General features: G+C 33.6%; 1 protein-coding gene across 4 annotated transcripts in view; it reads left to right on the top strand.

Annotated features, from left to right (window-relative positions):
• The window catches only part of STK33 (serine/threonine kinase 33), a 166262-nt gene that overhangs the window by 21784 nt on the left and 122301 nt on the right, over window positions 1–22177 (top strand). The window contains exon 1 of one of the 4 annotated variants that reach the window (XM_031943986.1): window positions 9612–9630. The exons of the other annotated variants lie outside the window; for them this stretch is intronic. The gene's annotated coding sequence lies outside the window, so the exon portion shown is untranslated. Of the gene's footprint in view, window positions 1–9611; window positions 9631–22177 lie in introns of those variants that run through there. 4 annotated transcript variants of the gene reach the window in all.

Here is a 22177-nt window from a genome sequence, read left to right as displayed (position 1 = left end):
TTCACTCTCTGGTTCTAAGATATCTAGAATATCAAAATTTCCTTGATAATTTCTTGAAAGATGCTGTCCAGGCACTTTTTTTTTTTTACTCAGTACTTTTTTACTACTTTACCTTTTAAGGTAGTCCAATAATTCTTAAATTATCTCTCCTCCATCTATTTTCCAAGTCAGTTGTTTTTCCAATGAAGTGTTTTACATTTTTTCTAGTTTTTCATTCTTTTAATTTTGTTTGATTCTTGATGTCATATGGTTCCATTAGCTTCTACTTGTACACTTTTACTTTTTAAGGAATTATTTTCTTCAGTTAGCTTTTTTAGTTCCTTTTTAATTTAGCCAGTTCTACTTTTTTTTTTGTTGTTTTTACAAGGCAATTGTAATTGAATTACTTGCCCAGGGTCACATGTAGCTAGGAAGTGCTAAGTGTTTGAAATTAGATTTGAACTCAGGACTCCTTGACTCGAAGATGGGTACTCGATCCACTGCACTATCTAGGTGCCTTAGTCAATTCTACTTTTGTTTTTGTTTTTGCTATAAACATTTTTTTTATTTATTTTAATACAAATACATAATTTGTTTTATTTTGTTTTATGAATCATGTTGGGAGAGAAAAATCTGAATAAAAGAGAAAAAAGGGAGAGAGAAAAACAAACAAATAAAAAAGAAGTAAACATAGCATGTGTTGATTTACATTCACTCTTCATAGTTCCTTTTCTGGATGCAGATGGAATTTTCTGTCCAAAGTCTGTTGGAATTGCTTTGGATCATAGAATCAAGTCTTTCATAGTTGATCATCATTTTTGCTATTATTGTGTACAATGCATTACTGGTTCTGCTTGCTTTGCTCAGCACCAGTTCATGTAAATCTTTCCAAGCCTTTCTAAAAATCATTTTGTTCATCATTTTTGTATAGAACAATAACATTCCATTACCTTCATATACCACAGTTTATTCAACCATTCCCCAGCTGATAGGCATCTATTCATTTTTCAATTTTTTGTTACCAAAAAAGAGTTGCTACAAGCATTTTTGCACATGTGGGTCCTTTTCCCTCCTTTAGGATTTCCTTGGGATACAAACTCAGTGACAGCACTACTGGTCAATGGATATTCCCTTGGGCATAGTTCCAGATTGCTCTCCTGAATGGTTGGATCATTTCACAACTCTACCAACAATGCATTAGTATCCCAGTTTTCCCACATCCCCTCCAATACTTATCATTATCTTTTCTGGTCATCTTAGCCAGTCTGAGAGGTGAAGTGTTACTTCAGAGTTATTTTAATTTGTGTTTCTCTAATCAATAGTGATTTAGAGCATTTTTATATGACTATAGAAGGCTTTAATTTCATCACCTGAAAATTGTCTTCATAGCATTTGACCCTTTACAGTTGGGGAATGACATATATTATAAATTTGACACAGTTCTTTATATAGTTTAGAAGTGAAATCTTTATCAGAAACACTGGTTGTAAAGATTTTCTCCCAGATTTGTTCTTATGTTTTCATCTTATTTCTGTGGGTTTTGTTTGTGCAAAATCCTTTCAATTTAATATAATCAAAGTCACCCATTTTGCCTTTAATAATGTTCTCTATTTCTTCTTTGGTCATAAATTTCTCCCTTCTCCAAAGATCTGATGAGTAAATTATCCCTTGCTCTCCTAATATGTTGATGGTATCGTCCTTTATACCCAAATCATGTTCCATTTTGATTCTATATTTTGTTATGGGGTATGAGATGTAGATCTGTGTCAAATTTCTGACAAACTATTTTCCAGTTTTCTCATTAATTTTTTTTGTCAAATAGTGAGTTCTTATCTAGAAACTGGAGTTTGGGGATTTATCAAATACTAGATTACTATAGACCTTGATCATTGTGTCATGTATATCTAATCTATTCTATATTTTTTAGCCAGTACCAAATGGTTTTGATTACTGCTGCTTTACAATGTTTTAATTTTGGTATTGCTAAACCATCATTCTTTGTATTTTTCTCCAATCCTACTTTTAAAGGTGTTGTTTTCTTCAGTAGATTTTCCTTCTTCCCATTTGTCTATTTTAAAGAATTGTTTTCTTTAATTTTTTTTTTGCTGTTTTCCAAGCTGGTGACTCTTTTTTCATAATTCTCTTGCATGACTCATTTCTTTACCTATTTTTTCTTCTACCTCTTTTGCTTGCTTTAAAAAATCCTTTTTGAGTTCTTCTAAAAAGATTTTTTGGGATAGAGACAAATTCATATTTCCCTTTGAGGCTTCACCTTTAGGCATTTTTGACACTGTTGTCCTCTTCTGAGTTTATGTTTTGATCTTCTGTGTTGCCATAGTAACTTTTTATTTTGTAGCTTTCTTTTTTTAAGCTTTTTATTTTCAAAACATATACACAGATAATTTTTCAACATTGACTCTTGCATAGTCTTGTGTTTCACATTTTTCTCTCCTTTCCCCCACCCCCTGCCCTAGATGCCAAGCAATCCAATATATGTTATACATGTTAAAATATATGTTAAATCCAATGTGTGTAAACATATTTATATAATTCTCTTTTGCACAAAAAACATCACATCAAAAAGGAAAGAAAATGAGTAAGAAAACAAAATGCAAATGAACACCAAGAAGAGTGAGAATGTTATGTTGTGATCCACTTTCAGTTCCCTCTCTCTGGGTGTAGATGGCTCTCTTCATCACAAGATCATTAGAACTGGTATCAATCATCTCATTGTTGGAAAGAGTCACGTCCATCAGAATTATTGTCATATAATATTAATGTTGCCACATACAGTGATCTTCTGCTTCTGCTCATTTCTCTTAGCATCAGTTCATGTAAGTGTCTTCAGGCCTCTGTAAAATCATTTATATGTTCTTATAGAACAATAATATTCCATAACATTCATACACCATAACTCATTAAGTCATTCTCTAACTGATGGGCATCCACTCCATTTCCAGTTTTTTGCCACTACAGAAAGAACTGCCACAAAAACATGAGGGTCCTTTCCCCTCCTTTAAGATCTCTTTGTGATACAAGCCCAGCAGAAACACTGCTAGATCTAAGGGTATGCATGGTTTGATGACTTTTTGAGCATAATTCCAAATTGCTCCCCAGAATGGCTGGATCAATTCACAGTTTCACCAACAATGTATTAGTGTTCCAGTTTTCCCCCATCCCCTCCAACACTTGTCATTATCTTTTCATGTCATCTTAGCCAATCTCAGACTTGTGTAGTGGTGTTTCAGTTGTCTTAATTTGTATTTCTCTGATCAATAGTGATTTAGAGCATATTTTCATATGATTAGAAATGGTTTTAATTTTTTCATATGAAAATTGTTGTTCATATCCTTTGGCCATCTATTAATTGGAATGGCTTGAATTCTTATAAATTTGAGTAGATTCTCCATCTATTTTAGAAATGAGGACTTATCAGAATCCTTGAAATGTAAAAATGTTTTCCAAATTTATTGCTTCCCTTTTAATCTTGTCTGCATTACTTTTGTTCACACAAAACTTTTTAACTTAATATAATCAAAATTATCTATTTGGTGTTCAATTATGAATTCCAGTTCTATTCTGTAGCTTTCTACAAAGCTAAAAAATACCTTTTTTAAAAATTTTTGGTCATTTTTAAAAGCTGAGCTCTGCTCAGTACAGAGGGCCCTGTCTCAGGCTTCATGCATGGGGGCCAGAGTTCTGGTCACTAATTTTCTGCATTGAGGCTTCTGGGGCTAGTGCCCTATGCATTGTGCCAGGTCACCTGACCTAGTTGTGTCTATTGGCACTAGTTTCCCTGGCTTCCTAAACTGGCAATTTGCCAGATGTTTTGGGAGTGGAGGTCTCACAGCTGTCTATTGTACCAATGACCTGCTGATCTGGGATCTTGGGGTCTTGGTTGATGATCTGTGCTGTTACTAAGAGTCTCCCATTCACTTGCCTGAATTGGACACCATTATCCATTTACCTAAGTAAGACAGACCTTTCCTGAAGTCCTCTTAAGTTTCTTGGGCTTGAAAATTCTTTTACTTTGTCTTTTTTTGTGAATTCTATTGTTTAGATGTGTGATTTAACATTGTTTACAAGGGAAACTAGGGAGATTTCAGGCCACTTCCTGGCTTCTCTCTATCATCTAGGCTCTGTCCCCTCATTTTCTCTCTCTCTTTTAAAATCCTCTCCCCTCCATCATTATATACTTCAACAACAATACTATATGATGACCAGTTCTGATGGACCTGGCCTTCCTCAACAAGGAGATTAACCAAATCATTTCCAATGGAGCAGTAATGAACTGAACCAGCTATGCCCAGAGAAAGAACTCTGGGAGATGACTAAAAACCATTACATTGAATTCTACTGGTCATTCTGCCATCTGGGGGAGGGGGTCGGGGGTAAGAGGTGAAAAATTGGAACAAGAGGTTTGGCAATTGTTAATGCTGTAAAGTTACCCATGCATATATCCTGTAAATAAAAGGCTATTAAATAAAAAAAAAAAAAATCCTCTCCCTTCCTTAAAAAAAAAAAAAAAAACTGTTTACCTTTTAAACACTTCCCCTAATCCACCCTTCCTTTTACTACCCCTTCCCTTTCTCTATCACTTCCCTGTTAAATAAAATGAAATAAAATGCTCCCCTCTCACATACAAAAAAGTTGTAAAAACACTTTTTTGCAACATCTTTTTGTGATATAAATTTTTCAATTCTTCCTCTCCCTTCTCCTTTCTCCTAGTGTTCTAGTAATTAATAAAGTCCCTCTTTCTTATCCTTTTATTCTTTTTTTAGATCATCCCAACATAAACTTATATATATGCACCCTATCTAAGTATCCTATTTTTAACTGTCTTAATAATGATAAAGGAGTTACTTGTATCATCTTCCCAAAGAGGAATGTAGAAAATTTATTCTTAATAAGTTTCTTTATTATTTCCCTTTTATGTTAACCTTTTTATGCTTCTCTTGAGTTTTGTGTTTAAATGTCAAATTTTCTATTTAGCTCTGATCTTTCATCAGGAATGTTGGAAAATCCTCTTTTTCATTAAATATCCACATTCCTCCTGAAGAATAATTCTCATTTTTATTGGGGAGATTATACTTAGTTGTTAACTTAGCTCCTTGCTTTCAGAAATAGATTCCAAATCCTGCACTTCTTTAGGGTGGTAGTGACTAAATCTTGTGTGAACTTTTTTTTTTTTTTTTACCATATTTGAATGATTTTTTTCAGGCTACTTTTGGCATTTTCTCTTTGACCTTGGAGATCAAGAATTTAACTATAATATTTCTGGGAGTTTTCACTTTGGAATTTTTTTCAGGAGGTGTTTAGTGGTTTTCCTCCAAATTTTTCCTTTGTCTTCTGGTTTTGTGATATATGGACAGTTTTCCTTTATAATTTCTTGATTGATGATGTCTAGACTTTTCTTTTGAAGTAGTACAAGTTCTTAAATTATCTTTCCTCAATCTATTTTCTAGGTCAGTTGTTTTTTTTTTATAATATATTTTGGGCTTTCTTTTCTTTTTTTTAGTCTGTTGACTTTGTCCTATTATTTCTTGATATCTCATGGAACTATTAGCTTTCTCTTTACCAATTCCGATTTTAAGGAGTTATTTTCTTCAGTGAAGTTTTATACCTCTTTCACTAAACTGTTAATTCTCTTTTCTTAATTTTCTTGTATTGATCACTTTTCTTTTCTTAATTTCCTCTATTATTCTCATTTTAATACTCTCATTTACTCTTTTTTATTGAAGCTTTTTATTTACAAAGCATATGCATGGGTAGTCTCACTCTTAAAAATTATTTTGCTCCTTTAAGAATTCTTGTGCTAAATTTACATTTTTCTTTGAGAATTTGATTGTAGATGTTTCCAAGTTGTGATTTTCTTCTGAGTTTGTATCTTGACTTTCACTGCCTGATTAGAAGCCTTTCATGATCAGGTTTTTTGTTTTTATAATTGTTTACTCATTTTTTTCGGCCTATTTCTTGACTTTGGACTTCATGTTAAAGTTGGGTTCTGCTAACCTCTGGAGACAATGCTTCTGTACCTTGATCTGGGACTCTGTAGATGTTTGCTGCTTCTAGGTGTTGTGGTCTGGGGAAGAGTCTAGTCACTGCCTTCTTGTGCAATTTTAATTGCCTCTTATAGATAGGCCCCTTACTCATGACTGTGACTGCTGTTCTCCTTCATAGAATCCCAACCTGGAATTGAGCAATTTGGAGTTGCAAAATAGTGTCAGGTTTTGTACCTAGTGTGGAGATCTTTTAGTATTTTCTGATCATATATTCAGTTGTCTTAATTTCTCTGGATCTTGGGCATGCCTGGTGCTCTCTCTGCTGTTGCTGCAGTTGAAGCCTCCAAGGCTCACTTCTGGAGCCATTTCAGTTCTAGTTAACTATTATTCCAATGTCTGCAGATCTCTCTTCCCTGGGCTAGAACAATGATTTTATGATTTTTCTGCTGAGAATTTAATTTGTCATTTTCTGTGGTTGTATCATAGGGAAAGTTTGGAAGGAAGTTTGGCAGTTGTTACCCTTCACACTATTATTTTGACTCTGGATCCTCCACACCATTTTTCTCTCTCTGTCTTACAGTCCCTAGTTCACTTTTAGGATTAGCCCTGGTACTACTCCTAAACAAACCTTTATATGATCTCTCAATTATTAGTCCTTTGTCCTTACTCAGTTATCTTGTACTTATGTATTTACACATATACTGTATTCCCCCAATAGAATGGAAACTCCTTAAGGGAAAGAATTGTTAGTTTTTGTCTTTGTATCTCCAATGCATATTACAAAGTCTTCTATATAATAGTTGCTTAAGAAAGATTTATTGAATTAAATTGTGAGTTGTCCTGTTTTCCATAGCCTCCACATGATGTCTTTTGCTCTGTTGGGAGGGATGAGGTAGGAAGAACAAGGAGTACATCATAGTATCCTAGATTTAAAACTGCAAAGGACCTCAAAGATCATGTAGCCCATGATTGTATAGTAAATTGTACTTCTCATTGTATAGTAAAAGATAGTGAAGATCAAAGAGAAGTAACTTATCAAATAAATAGTAGAGTCAGGTTTCAAATCTGTTTTCTCTTAATCCACAGCCTTCTCACTGTGTCACCCCCAACTTTCCCAGAATGCTCAGAGAGCAGAGAAAATGAGAGAACCAAGGATTGAAGAGGCAGGATGTAAGAAGAATGAAGTCAGCTTTGTCCCTAGAGAATTATAAATTACAGAGTAGGTACTTAGTCTTTATTGATGGAGAGCTTTTCTTCACTAGGAGTTCTCTACTTCTCTGATCCAAAATAATAGCTTTGAAATAAAAATAATGAAGTAAATTTCATTTCTCTCTATGTATCTTCAGCACCTAGCATAATGTCTTATATAGAGCAGATACTAATAATTGCGTGTGAAATGGAATTGTTAATTTTTTCCCGAACTTGTAAAAAATGCTAGTCTAGTGGATCCTGGGCCACCTTAATTATTTTTCAATTTATTTCCATAAGGCACTAGGATAAAACATACCAAAAAAAAACCACTTTGTGAAAAAGAAGACAAATAGTTTACTCTATAGTTAATATAAATTTTTCCTATAGAAATGATCTATTCATGTCAGTCTTATCATTATAATGAAAATATAATGGATTCTTTTATAGTATAACTTGCTGTACTTGAAGACTGTCATTTGATTTCTATATAGACACAATATGGATGTTAAGAAAAGTTTCAAAATTCAAATGTTTTTAAGTCTATATCGTGTCAGGCCACTTGTTTTCACAGATTTTCCAGCTGACTTTTGGCTGGATCACAGGATCATAGACTGTTAGAGCTGTAGGTAATCTCAGAAATCATTGAGGCCAACTTTCTCATTTTATATAGTAGGAGTTATAGATGAGTATATCATATAGATATAGCTTTAGTGCAGAGAAAACTCAAAAATTGCTTTTGAGGAAGAAAATTGTAGCCATTGATATCTTATAAAGCTATTCTTATGTTCATTTTTTCCTGAGGAAATGACTATACATGTATCTTATAGGACCCTTTTAAAGCTTAAATAATAGGTGAGAGATTTGTAGTCACAAACTCATTCTATTGGCTTATTTTATACTTCTGCTAAAAAAGGAAATGTATAACCTAAAAAAGTACTTACAAATGAATGAAACTCTGATTTGCTTTGAGCTTTGTTTATTTGTTTATATTGTGTCACACACTTATTTATCCAGTCTCCAGGAACATAGAAGAAAACTATTTGATAGCTAATCTTTATGACTTTTTAATAAATCCGTTATGTTGAAAGACCTGTTTAAACATGATTCCTGGTGCAATAGAAGAAGGGGCTATTAATCTTTGTGTTTAAATAAAGATCTGCTGGGTGTGCAATACTTGATTAATTTTATGCCATCAAAATATGAATGGCATCATTTGGTCTGTTAGATATTGTAGATTTTTGTAACAAATTCCTCAGATCTATTCATAAATTGGAGAGAGAGAAATGGGAGTAAATGTTTGTTCGATTTTGTTTTTCATTTACCCTAAAATAATTAGAATTCAGCCAGCCAAAAAGAAATTAAATTTCAAATCAAATTATTTGCAAAGTAATTTAGTACGCAACTGCTCAACCAATTGTCTTAGAATTATTGGACAAAGAGAGGTAGGACATTATTTGGGTAAATGTTCTGCCATGGTAGGTTGGAAGGCAGAAATAGAAATCCTCACTGAGGAAAAGGAACTCCTTTGTTCTTCTAGTTTAGCTATTAAATACCTCTTAGGGGATAGCTTACTGATAAATCTCAAACTTTGGGCTAAACAACTAAAGTGCTCTTAAATCTCTTCCAATGTTACTAATGCTGTAATAGTATGATACCGAGAAACTGATGGTGAGCAAAAGGAAATACTTGCAGAAAAAGGTAAGAAAATGATAAAGCTATTTTGATAACCCTAGTAAAACCTGCCTTTTCAAAAGCACAGAAATAGCATTGAATAAAGATGTCCTGTTGAAAATATATGGAAGCATGTATTTTTGAAATTCAGAAAGGTGTCCTTTTAGATGTATGAATTTATAATAAAATGTCTCAACTGGATTGAAGTAGTTGATTTTATTGATATAAAGAACTCACAGTGAGGAAACTCCCTTCACCCCTGGAGATAGACACTTTCTCTGCAATTTATAGTCTTAGACAATTGATTACAACTTTTTTAAAAAATCCCAACAACTTTTCATCATTAACATTTTCTTCAGTTCCAATATAGAAAAGTCCCAAATTTGCATTCTTTGTGCATGTGTAAATTGAATCGCCTTATACTTGATGTATGATTTTCTCCAAATGTAGACAGAAAGTACTTTCCCCCTTTATACAGAAAGGTTATAATTTGCAGGTCCATTCTACTGCTTTGAAGAATTGATGGTTACATCCAATACATTTAACCTTAAATTAAAAACATTTTCTTTCCTCTTAAAGCACAATTACTTATTAAATATAAATATGTTCTGAGATTCCTTTGTTCCACTATAGAAAAAAACCAAGACAAGACTTTTATTAGCTATATTTATTTTGTTTTGTTATGGGTAAGTTTGCATGCAAAATACTATGTAATACTTATGTTGCTTTTTCCTTTTTATGCTCCATGTTTAGAGGATTAACATGATACCTATCCATGTTTACTATGGTGAGTTTGAACTTCCTGTAGAATATGTAATTTTCACCTTCTCTAGATTTAAAGTTAAATCTTTTCATTATAATACATTGTACAGGGAATGTATACAGTTCTTATTTGAATGTGCCCTTTGCATCTTGCTGATCTTAGAAAGCTTTATGCACATTACCTGTGGTGAATATCATAACTTTTCATAGTCATAGAAACATGACCTTGTTTAAGCAAGAACTAGCACAAAGGGTGGTTTGTTCCAACAAAGAGCATAATATAATTTTACATATAAATGATTCCTAAATTTTGTTCAGCAATTCAATTCAACAACCATTTAATAAGTACCTACTGTGTGCAATGCACTGTGGTGATGACAAAGGTGGAAAGGTACAAAGATTATTTAGACAGGCTTGTCTTTAAAAAGCCAAAAATATAGGAATAATATAGCACATATGATTATACGAGGTAAAAAGGGATATAGATGGGTTACAAAGTCTCTCTTTCTCTCTCTCTCTCTCTCTCTCTCTCTCCACACACACACACACACACACACACACACACACACATATGTATGATGTAAATAATATCCTTGTAAGGTTGGAAAGAATGTTGATCTTGGATATCACAAAAAGATTTACCAGATATTGATATCTGACCTGGTCCCAGAAGGATTTATTTCTTTAGCAGTCACTAATCACCTACTTTGTGCAAGAAAGTGTACTAAGCAATGGTGTGTGTGTGTGGGGGGGGGGAGAGAGAGAGAGAGAGAATTTAGATAAAACACCATCCACATCTTCATGGAAGCTGCAGCCCAGAAGTAGAATATAACTTATACAAAGATAACTATAATATACAATATTATGTGATAGGTGCCTCAGGGGATTACAAAAACAAAGTTTAACCTATGGGTCATGAAAAGAAAATTCATTGCCGGTGAAAGAATTAGGGAGAGTTATATTGAGGAGCTAATATCTGATTTGGTCTTTATAAGATGGAAAGGAATTCAGTAGATAAAGTCAGAGAGGAAAAAAATTGCAAGAATAAGGCACATTATGAGCAAAAGCAATGAGACAAGAATGCAAATTATGTTTAAAGGACAGAAATGTTCATATTTTCCTTTGTCTTTGTTTGTTTTGGCAAAAGCCAGTGAAGGTCTAACAGCAGAGGGAAGAAGAATGGATCTTGAACATATGGGAGTAGAATATGTGGATTACTTGAGGTTAAGTGGGAGATAGGGGAAAATGTTGTCTATCTGCTCTTCTGCCCAGCTTCTGGGTAAAAGTTGGGGTTGGAGGAGAGACAGTGTCATCCACAGAGAAATCTAGGAATTATTCCATTCAGATACAGGATGTTTGATTCCATTGGCCTAAAGCTAGATGCCTTTATGAAGGAGAAATGATAGCCAAGTGACTGGGAAATATTGAATCAGTGACTAAACAAAAAAAGAAATGATTTTGTATGAAACTAAACAAGTTATAAGTAAGCAAAGGAATTATAACACTTAACTTTCATTTGGGAGATGATTTTTACATGTTGTGGAATGGACACTTCTTCCTTTCTGCTCCCTCATCTCCTGCCCCTCAAAAAACTCCCTCTGATTTTAGTAATCATACTTCAATTCTTGAATGCTTGGTCTACTCTTTAATTAGTCATTGTCATCCCAGCTGGATTTTCCCAACATTCCCCTCCAAACAACTTTCAAACAATGCATCAAATCAAATTCTGAAATAACATAGCCAATGAAAGGTCAAGGCTGAGAAGAGATATTTTCTAGTTCCCCAAAACTTAGGATATAGGAAATCATCTCTAACACTGGGGTAGGGACTGGACCAGAGTTCAGGACAGTGGTAACACTAGCTGTAAGCCTTGGAGGCTGTAGTTGTGGTGATCACAGAAGCAGAAGCAGCATTTAGGGAGCTCTTACCACTCAGACATGGTAGAGGGATTGGTCAACTGTTCAGAAAGAAATTATAGGAGACCATTTTGTGGGCACTGGGAATAGGATGGGACACTGTTGGGCAATTCTATTGCCCCATCATCCTGTATCAGGTCATAATTTCAGAGAGGAGAGGGAGCAGACTCTCAGTCCTGGTAGCAGTTCCAGGGAAGATTGCACTAATGCTTTTGGTCACAAAAAGTAGGGGTTTTTCTTGCATAAAGATTAGAATGAAGAACAGGTGACCAGTGACTTCATCTCCTTGCCCCCAGATCACAACACTTTGAAAGTACCAAAAACTTAAAACTTCCAAAACTAGCTGTGAAAACAGCAGGATAAAAAGCCTAAAACTTCAGATAGTCACCTCCCTTACTTGTCAGGTAAGCAAAGCCCTACTCTAACACAAAGTTCAAAGTCAAGAAAGAGGCTAGAATAATAAGTAAACATGAAAAAAAGAACCTGATCATAAAAAGTTACTGTGGTGAAAGAGAAGATCAAGACAACAGAAGACAACTTGAAATCATTTATTAGCAAAGTATGATGCCTAGAAATACAAGATCCCAAACTATATTTTAAGGAGTAACTAACAAAACTATCTGGTACTGGCTAAGAAATAGAGAGATGGATTAGTGGAATAGATTGGATGCACAAGACACAATAGTCAATGATTAGAAACAAGAATCTGGCAATATTGTTTATAAAAATATACTTGAAACTTAAAGACACAGAGAATTTTTAAAAGGGAGAAGAATCTACTATGCTTTTGTTGAAAAAAAAATGCAGAGATATGGGACAGCTAGGTGGTACAGTGGATAGAGCACCAGCCCTGATAGAGCACCAGGAGGACCTGAGTTCAAATTTGACCTCAAACACTTAACACTTTCTAGCTGAGTGACCTTGGGCAAGTCACTTAACCCCAATTGCCTCAGATAAAAAAAATGCAGGGGTAGCAATCATGATCTCAGACAAATGAAAAGCAAAAACAGACTTAATTAAAAGATAATTAGGGAAACTACATTTTGCTATAAGATACCATAGACAATAAAGTAAAAGCAACTTTCTCTTATAAAGTCATTGTTTTTCAAAGCTATTCAAATTCAAAGAATTTGATTTGATGCATTGTTTGAAAGTTGTTTGGAGAGGAATGTTGGGAAAGTCCAGCTGGGATGATAATGACTAATTAAAGAGTAGACCAAGCATTCAAGAACTGAGGTATGATTACTAAAATCAGAGGGAGTTTTTTGAGGGGCAGGAGATGAGGGAGCAGAAAGGAAGAAGTGTCCATTCCACAACATGTAAAAATCATCTCCCAAATGGAAGTTAAGTGTTATAATTCCTTTGCTTACTTATAATAGGGAATGGAGCCAAATTTATAAAAATAAGAGCAATTCCTTAACAAATAAATGGTCAAAAAGAAACAGTTTTTAGGAGAAGAAATCAAATCTACCAATAGTTACATGAAAAATGCTCTAACTCATTTTTAATTTGAGAAATTCAATTTAAAACAATTTGAAGTACCACCTCACACATATCAGACTAACACAGGAAAGAAAAATGACAAATACTGAAGGGATGTGGAAAAATATGTGCACTAATTGTGCAGTTGTGAACTGTGCAGTTGATGGAGTTGTGAACTGGTCCAATCATTCTGGAGAGCCATCTGAAACTATGGCCAAAATGACATAACACTGTGCATATCTTTGCTCCAGCAGTAATACCACTAAGTATACATAGCAAAGACAGCAAAAAAAAAAAAAAAAAAAAAAAAAAATGAGAAAAGACTTATATATACAAAAATCTTTATAGCAGCTCTTTTTGTGGTGGCAAAGAATTGGAAATTGAGGGATGCTCATTAATTGGAGAATGACTGAACAAGCAATGCTATGATTGTGAAGAAATATTAATGTGCTATATGAAATAACAAGGGGGATGGGTTCAGAAAAACCTGGAAAGACTTATATGAACTGATACAAATTGAAGTGAGCAGAACCAGAACATTGAATACAGTAAAGCAACATTGTAATGATTATCAACTGCAAATAAGTTACCTACTTCGATGGAAAAAAATCAATGTTATACAGTCATTCTAAAGGGTTTATTATGGAAAATACAATCTATCTCCAGAGAGCACTGATGATATCTGAAAACAGATTGAGGCATATTTTTTCCATTGTATTTTTCTTTTTTTCTGACACCATGGCTACTGTGGAAGCATGTTTTATATGTACAAAAGTTAGAGGAGAGATTGGAGTAAGGGAGAGAATCTGGAACTTAAAATAAAAAAAAAATGTTACACAACAACAACAATAACACCATAGAAGTTTAGGGAAACTTTTTAATGCCTTTAACAAATTTATTATTTATTTAAAAAAATTTTAAAAGATTTTGTTTCAGACTCTTCTTTTTCATCTCCTCCTCCATCCATTGAGATGGCAATCAATATGGTATCAATTATACATGTAGAAATTATGCAGAACTTTTTCCATAATAGCCATGTTGCAAAAGAAAAAAGCAAGATAAATAAAGCAAAAAATACTTTAATTTGCACTCAATTAATCAGTTCTTTATTTGAAAATGGATAGCATTTTTCATCATGAATCCTTTGGAATTGTCTTATGTAATATTCTTCTCTAAATTTAATGTTCTTTGGGAGCAGGTTTCTTGGGGGGCTTCTGAAGGCAGCCTTAGTTTCAGTTCAGTGTAATCACAAATGCAGACAGGTATTAAAAGTCCAAATCCTTTAGTGTCTCTTTCCAAGTCTTGTCTCCTTTCCTGCGGCCTGGTTAGCTTTCTTAGAGGCCTTCTGTAATTTTGGTTCTGAGAGCTCCTGCTGCTAGTCCTTTGTCTCTGCCAGCTTCTGCCTCTAGCTCCCTCCGAATGAGCTTCTAGTGGGCTTCTGTCTCTGGCCCTGAGACCTTCTTGCTTATATGCTGTACCCTGAGTATACACCAATCATTATATCACTAGGAAACCATTATTTGTTGTAGGATTAAATCAATGCTAAACTAGATTTAACCACTGTCTCCTCAATTTCACTTATTTAGCACCTTGTAAGAATCCTAACAGTCTTAGATCATCAGACTGATCAGAATAACTAAGTCTTTCACCATAGATCATAATTATATTGCTGTTACTGTGTACAATGACTCACTTCATTCTGTATCAGTACATAAACATTTTTTCAGGTATTTTGGAATGAATTAGACAAATCTAACAGAAAATTAAAAGAAAAATATTTAACTTAAATCACTGGAAAATTTTGAGCTAAAAGCTTTATTATGTCTTCTGAATTAGGGCATTAAATAATATGCCTATTAGCACTAAATGATTCCTTTACAAAAATGGATCATGTTGTAAGGCACAGAGAAATAACATGATAGAACAGATATATTTACCTAAATATCCTTTGTAGACACTAAATTCCCCTCACCATTCTCCACCATTTTTTTGCCCTGACTTATGATTTCATCAATTTAGAAAGTTTTCTTCTTTTCTAATGGAGATTGTCTGTTATTCTGCAACTTATGGTATGCTCCAGAATGTGACAAAATAAAAGTAATGATTAATACAGGAAATACAAGCAAAAACATGAAGAGAGAAATAAAAATAACATACTGAATGATGTGGGTCAAAAAGCAAATCATAGAAACAATTAATAACCATGTGAAAGAGGTGATAATGAGACAATATGCCACAACTTCTGAGTTGCAGCAAAAGAAATATATAGAGGAAAAATTATAATTTTGAGAACATATCTTAGCATAATAGAAAAACAATTAATGAGTATTCATTTTAAAACTAAAAAATATAGAAATCTAAAATAAATACAAAGGATGAATGGAAATTAGAAGATGAATACTTAAAAAAGAAAATAAAAAGACTAGGGAATAGATTTTTTATTTAAAGCTTTTTATTTTCAAAATATATGCATGGATAATTTTCAACATTCATTCTTGCAAAATTTTTGTTCAATTTTTTTTCCTCCTTCCTCCAACCCTTCCCTGGACAGCGAGTAATCCAGTATATCTTAAACGTGTGCAATTCTTCTATATATATTTTCACAAATATCGTGCTGCAAAAGAAAAATCAGATGAAAAAGGAAAAAATAAGAAAACAAAATGCAAGCAAACAACAACAAAAAGAATGAAAATGCTATGTTGTGATCCACAGTCAGTCCCCACATCCCCTCTCTGGGTATAGATGGCTCTCTCCATCACAAGATCATCCATTGGAACTGGTCTCAATCATCTCATTGTTGATCAGAATTGTTCTTTGTATAATCTTGTTGCTGTGTACAGTTATTTCCTGGTTCTTTCTGTTCACTTCACTCAGCATTAGTTCATGTAAAGTCTCTCCAGGTGTCTTTGAAATCATCCTGCTGATCATTTCTTATAGAACAATAATAGGGAATAGATTTTTGTTTTGAAAAGGAAAGCTTTTAGTGTTTTTCCCTTAATATGTACTGTAAATACTAGGTTGTGATCCACAGTCAGTCCCCATAGTCTTGCATCTGGCTGCAAATAGAGCTCTCTATCACAAGTCTATTGGAATTGGCCTGAATTATTTCATTGTTGAAAAGAACCAAGTCCATCAGAATTAATCATCACATAATCTTAATATTGCTGTATACAATAATGTCCTGGTTCTATTCACTTCACTCAGCATCAGTTCATGTGAGTCTCTCCAGGCTTTCCTGAAATCATCCTGCTGATTATTTCTTACAGAACAATAATATTCCATAGCATTCACATACCATAACTTATTCAGCCATTCTCCAACTGATGGGGATTCACTTAGTTTCCAGTTCCTTGCCACTACAGAAAGGGCTGCCACAAACATTTTTTGCACGTGTGGGTCCTCTTCTCTTTTTTATAATCTCTTTGGGATACAGACCCAGTAGAGACATTGCTGGATTAAAGGGCAAGCAAAGTTTGATAGCCCTTTGGGCATAGTTCCAAATTGCTCTCCAGAACGGTTGGATCATTTCACAACTCCACCAACAGAAATTACAGATTGTTAAGAGAGTGAGAGAAGAGGAAATAAAGGTATCTTTATGAATCATCCTCTCAAAGTCTTTTGTCACATAGGGAAGAAAAAAATATAGGATGATATCAGAAGGATCAAGTGAAGGTTTTTTTTTTTTTTTTTTTAAAAAAAAGATGTTTTAATTATTAAATAATATTTATTTAGGATGTCTGAAGAATGTGTACCTTTCCACATTTGTTTGCGATTTCTTTACCAACTGGGAAATGATACATTTTTCAGATATCATGCCATGCCAAGTAATGTTTGTGTTTTAATATTTGTATTTAGTAATCACTGTCTTTAAAATGTTTTCCCCCACCAATCTGTTCAGTTTCATTTTTCTTTTTTTTACAACAACTTCTTGTTATGTTTATCCATCTCTGGAAGAGAATCATTAATATCTTCTCTTATTATTAGTGTTATCTGTGATTTTCTGCAATTCAATTAGCTTTTCCTTTGAGAATTTTAAATATTATACCATTTGATGTTTGTTTTATTGTTTCTGATGACCTTAGGCATGATGTAGTTTTCTATATTTATCTTTATTGATGTTATGGATACTTTTGATTTGGCCTTCTGATTTTTTTGTAATCACCTGAAACAGTAAATTTTGTTTCAGTACTTAATTTTGATTCGCTATATATTTCTGTGTTTCAAATGTCTTGTATGTGCAATATTGTTAAATTTTTGTTTTCTGTCCTTTTAAATTTCCATTTATCCAATTAGATTTAAGACTATAATTATATATTTTTATTTTTAATGATTTTGTAATAGACCTCCTCCATATGATCTTTGAAGGAATACTATACAAATGGAAGATTTGGAAAAAAAAATTTGTACATGCCATAAAAATATTGGGCAAACGTTGCATTTTTGAATATCTCTTTGTAAAAGCTACCTGTTGTTAAGTAGTTAAATATAACTGGGGTGCAGGTTACTATTTCTAGTAAATGTGGGGAACACAGCCAGAAAGTGCTCCTACCAATGACAACAGAAAAGTACAAACTCCTAAGGATACCCAAGAATCTTGAGGGGACAAGTAGCCTTTCTGATCCTGAGAGAGTGGGACTTGAGTGTACTTATATTAATTTGATTCCAGTTTTTTCCCTAGACACTTTTTTACTCTCCAGTTCCTTATAGTAACCCACCTTAAGTTCCTCCCCCTTCTCTTTCTCCTCCTTCTCCTCTTCCTCCTCATCTCTCTTTTTCCTTTTTATCTTTCTCTTTCCCAACTCAGATAAGACTTTGGCTCAAAATTTTCCTTTACATCTCCCCTCCTCTCCAATCTACTTTCTTAAACAGAGTAGTATCCATTTGTAGTATCCTTGTCTCAGAAGTTTTAATTTACCTACATTCTTATTTCTTTCCCTTTCTATTACTGATGCTAATCTATGGCTTGTGGCTTTTGTACTTGACACATTATTATTATTGTTTTCTATCTTTCAAAGTAGGGCTTCTGGAAAGCAAAAACCTTGCTCTCACTTTTATCCAAGTCCAATAAATATTAAGTATTTACTATGTGCCAGGTACTGTGCTAAATGCTGGTGATACAATTTATAAAAAGACAACAGTCCCTGTTCTCAAGGAACTTACAATCTAATGGGGGGAGACAATGCACAAAAGGAGGCAGGAAAGTGGGAGGTGGAATAGAGATAAAGGCATATTTTGTTCTATGGTGCTGAAACCAGGCAGAGCAGGATATGCATAGTGAAAAGTCCAGATGAAAAGTTCAGTTCCTGACCTCTAAAAGGAGGGCATTGGGAAACATTTAGTATTCTTTCTGTTCATTTCATGTTGATAAATTATGATTATAGATATCACCCACTCCTCCCTTCCTCATCTCCTTAGAATATTTTAAAATATATTTGAAGAGTCTTGTGAAAAGTTTAATTCCCAGAAATATTAATTGGTGAAGGAGGCAGTGCGGTGTGCTCTGAGTTACTTTAATCCATAGGATTATCCTAAGAACAATACTTCCTATCCCTTTAATAGTGTACATTTGTCTGTCCAGACAGCTATCTATATTCCAGATGCCCTTGGGAACTCAGACATTATTACTTGGGATGGGATATGGTATTGAAAAGCATAGCCTCTGAATGAAAAAGGTCTCCTGATATGCCTACTTGTTCAAATGACCTGTCTGTCCATCTGTCTCTGTGTCTCTTTTTCTCTCTCTTGAATAAAATATATATCCCCAAAGTATTTTCTTTCTGTGATTGGAGCCTAATTCGTGTCCCACCCACCTCATTCCTACTCTTCCACTGTACCTCAAGCAGGTTGAGAGACCATTCCCTAACCCCCACATCCTTATTCCTTCTCAAGCTGAGAGGCTGAATTTCAAGTGCTTCTCTGAATTTCTTTCAACTCTGCCTTTTCTGTCTGTGAGAGACATCTTGCCAAAATCTCACCACGATCACCAATTATATCTCCCTCATCTAAAGTCCATTATAAATGCAATACATCTCTAAATTTTCTTTAGCTCTTCCCTTTCTCCTTATCTAAATGATTTTCTCTGCATTTCTCCATGACCCCCAATTATTCTCTTTTGAATGGTTTTTTGGGTCCACATTATATTAATTCATACTTTTCTTTTTTCTCCATACTTTTTCTAATCTTCTCAGGCATTTTGCCCTTAGATGTCCCTTTTTTGTTCTCTCTTCATCATTTAACAATGTAATTAAAAACTTAGTCTCATTATTGTAGAAGCATGAAAGTATTGATTTCATTTTTTTCCTTATCCATTGTGCTTATTAGGTTACCTTTCTTGTATTTTTTTTCCTTGATATGTTTGCATATGAATATTCTGCTAACTAGTCTTACTTTCTTTTGAAGGAATTAGTCAACTTCTTTTCTGAAACTTCAACTTTTTCATTAATTATTAGCTACAGATTTGAAGATGTTATTTAGGGTTGAAAAATCAAACTCCTGTGCTGTTCAAAATGCCATATTCCAATTTCTTCCTATAGTACTCAGAAAAAAGGAACATTTTCACATGGTTTAAGCTGATTTTCTGTACTAGCTATAGGACATTATTTTTGGGCTTCCTGAAATATTTGTTATTTGATGTTACTATTCTAACTTTACACTTTTAGCTATACTGTTACTAGTGAATTAAACTTTGTGTTTCTCTATGTTGGAATTCCATAGCTTCCTCAAGTTATTCTTTGGCTTTTGTTTCCAAAGTTATGGACAACTATTTTATATTTTTCCTTACGTATGATATTTAGAGGTTTCAGATTTTTTAATTTTGCTGGGAACCCTAAGTGGTTTTTTTTTGCATATTCTATTTTGCATATTCTATCATCATAATTAATCACTTTAACTTGTATTTAAGTTATATGTTACATACATTGAGGACTTTTTTGCCTTTCTTCTATTAAATTTTTTTCAATTTCTATATTTTAAAAATGTTCTAGTTCTGCCACTCTTTTTAAAGACCCAACTTTACTTTTTATGTGATTCTTTATTGTATATCCCATATTTTCTTTTTTTTATGAGTTCGCAGATTTTATTAATGATGTCTTCTATTTGTATTAGTCTTCTTTTCTTTTCTTTTTTTCTTTTTTTCTAATTTAATAGGCTTTTATTTACAGGTTATATGTATGGGTAACTTTACAGCATTGACAATTGCCAAACCTCTTGTTCCAATTTTTCCCCTCTTTTCCCCACCCCTCCCCCAGATGGCAAGATGACCAGTAGATGTTAAATATATTAAAATATAAATTAGATACACAATAAGTATACATGACCAAACCGTTATTTTGCTGTACAAAAAGAATCAAGACTCTGAAATATTGTACAATTAGCCTGTGAAGGAAATCCAAAATGCAGGTGGGCAAAAAATATGGGGATTGGGAATTCAATATAATGGTTCTTAGTCATCTCCCAGAGTTCTTTCGCTGGGTGTAGCTGGTTCAGTTCATTACTGCTCCATTGGAAATGATTTGGTTGATCACATTGCTGAGGATGGCCAGGTCCATCAGAATTGGTCATCATATAGTATTGTTGTTGAAGTATATAATGATCTGTTGGCCCTGCTTGTTTCACTCAGCATCAGTCCATGTAAGTCTCTCCACGCCTTTCTGAAATCTTCCTGTTGATCATTTCTTACAGAACAATAATATTCCATAATATTCATATACCACAATTTATTCAGCCATTCTCCAACTGATGGGCATCCACTCATTTTCCAGTTTCTAGCCACTACAAAGAGGGCTGCCACAAACATTCGTGTACATACAGCTCCCTTTCCCTTCTTTGTGATCTCTTTGTATCCCATATTTTCTATTGTTACATTTATCTTTTTATTTCTCCTTTGCCAATTCTCAATTCTCTTTTGGTGTATACTTTAATATCTATTTTTGTTTTTCAAAATGAATTTTTTTCTGAACCATTCTGGAATTTTTGCTATTAATTTCATTACTTCTAGAGCATGCTATAGAAATATTGTCTTGCTTTCATTTTCATTAGGGAATTTCAATAGGAAATATATATATATGCTTTTTACAAAAATATTTGCATGTTGTTTCCCACCATTACATGGGAGCACCTTGGAGACAGACATTTTTGCCTTTACTTGTATTTCTAATGTTTAACATAGTACTTATCACTATATAGCATTTAACAAACACTTGATTTCTTCATTTAAAAATAATTATTGTATTTTCTCAAAATTGGTTGCTTATTTTCCCTTTTTTAAAACTACTCTTCTAGTTTATCTGAGTGACCAGTTGGACTGGATTTCTGCTTAAACTTTCCCTTGGTCTTTTTGTTAGCTACTCCTTCCTTTCTGTTCAGTGTTATATCAATCAGGTCCAGTTCTATTGGTGTCTCTCCCTCTTCCACCACCACTCAGGTTGATCACTTGAGACCATCAGGTTTGTATAGCTTTGATGATCTGGCTTCTTTCAGCAATGAGTTTTGAATTGGATGGATTCTCTACCATATAGAAACTTAAAGGGGAATGGTGATAGGTGGCTTTATATTATGGATTTATTACAGAAATCCTTCACAAGATATGCCAGACAACTTCTTAATTGCCTCTTTTTCCAGGTTTCTTTTCTTTCTATAATTTTCTTTTTCTATTTTGTTAATATTGCATGTATTCATTTCTCCCTATGCACATTAAGGAGATTAGAGTCTGTGGCAGGGAGAGAGAGGGGAATCCAGATAATTCATTACTGAGTGGAAATTTTGAAGGAATAAAATGGAAAGCATTGTAGGCACAACTCAAAATGAGGGCTTGGCAACATAGTTGTATCAAGTATGTTTTTCACAGCTAGAGGGAAATGAGGTTAGTTGGAATTGCTTAGTAGGAAAGAATTTTATTTTTGTTATTTTTCTAATTGTAATTGTTATGCCTTTGTTATATTTCTTGTTTTGAGATGGTGAGATTGAAATATAATCTTTCTTTCTCTCATCTTTCTTGAAGTCTTCCTTTTCAGATTTCACCTTCCAAGTATTCTGTAGGCCTAAAATTATAATAAATGTTTTGGTTAGCCTTTTCCTCTTTTCTAAACATTCCTTCTAACAAATCAATTTACATTCCAGTATCTCAACATCCCCTTTTCATTTTGTATTTTATAGAACTTTATTTTATTTTGAACT

Source organism: Sarcophilus harrisii, chromosome 6, assembly GCF_902635505.1.
Source record: "Sarcophilus harrisii chromosome 6, mSarHar1.11, whole genome shotgun sequence".
Lineage (NCBI taxonomy): Eukaryota > Metazoa > Chordata > Mammalia > Dasyuromorphia > Dasyuridae > Sarcophilus > Sarcophilus harrisii.
Note: the sequence above shows the minus strand (reverse complement) of the source record. Positions and strands in the feature narration are given on the sequence as shown.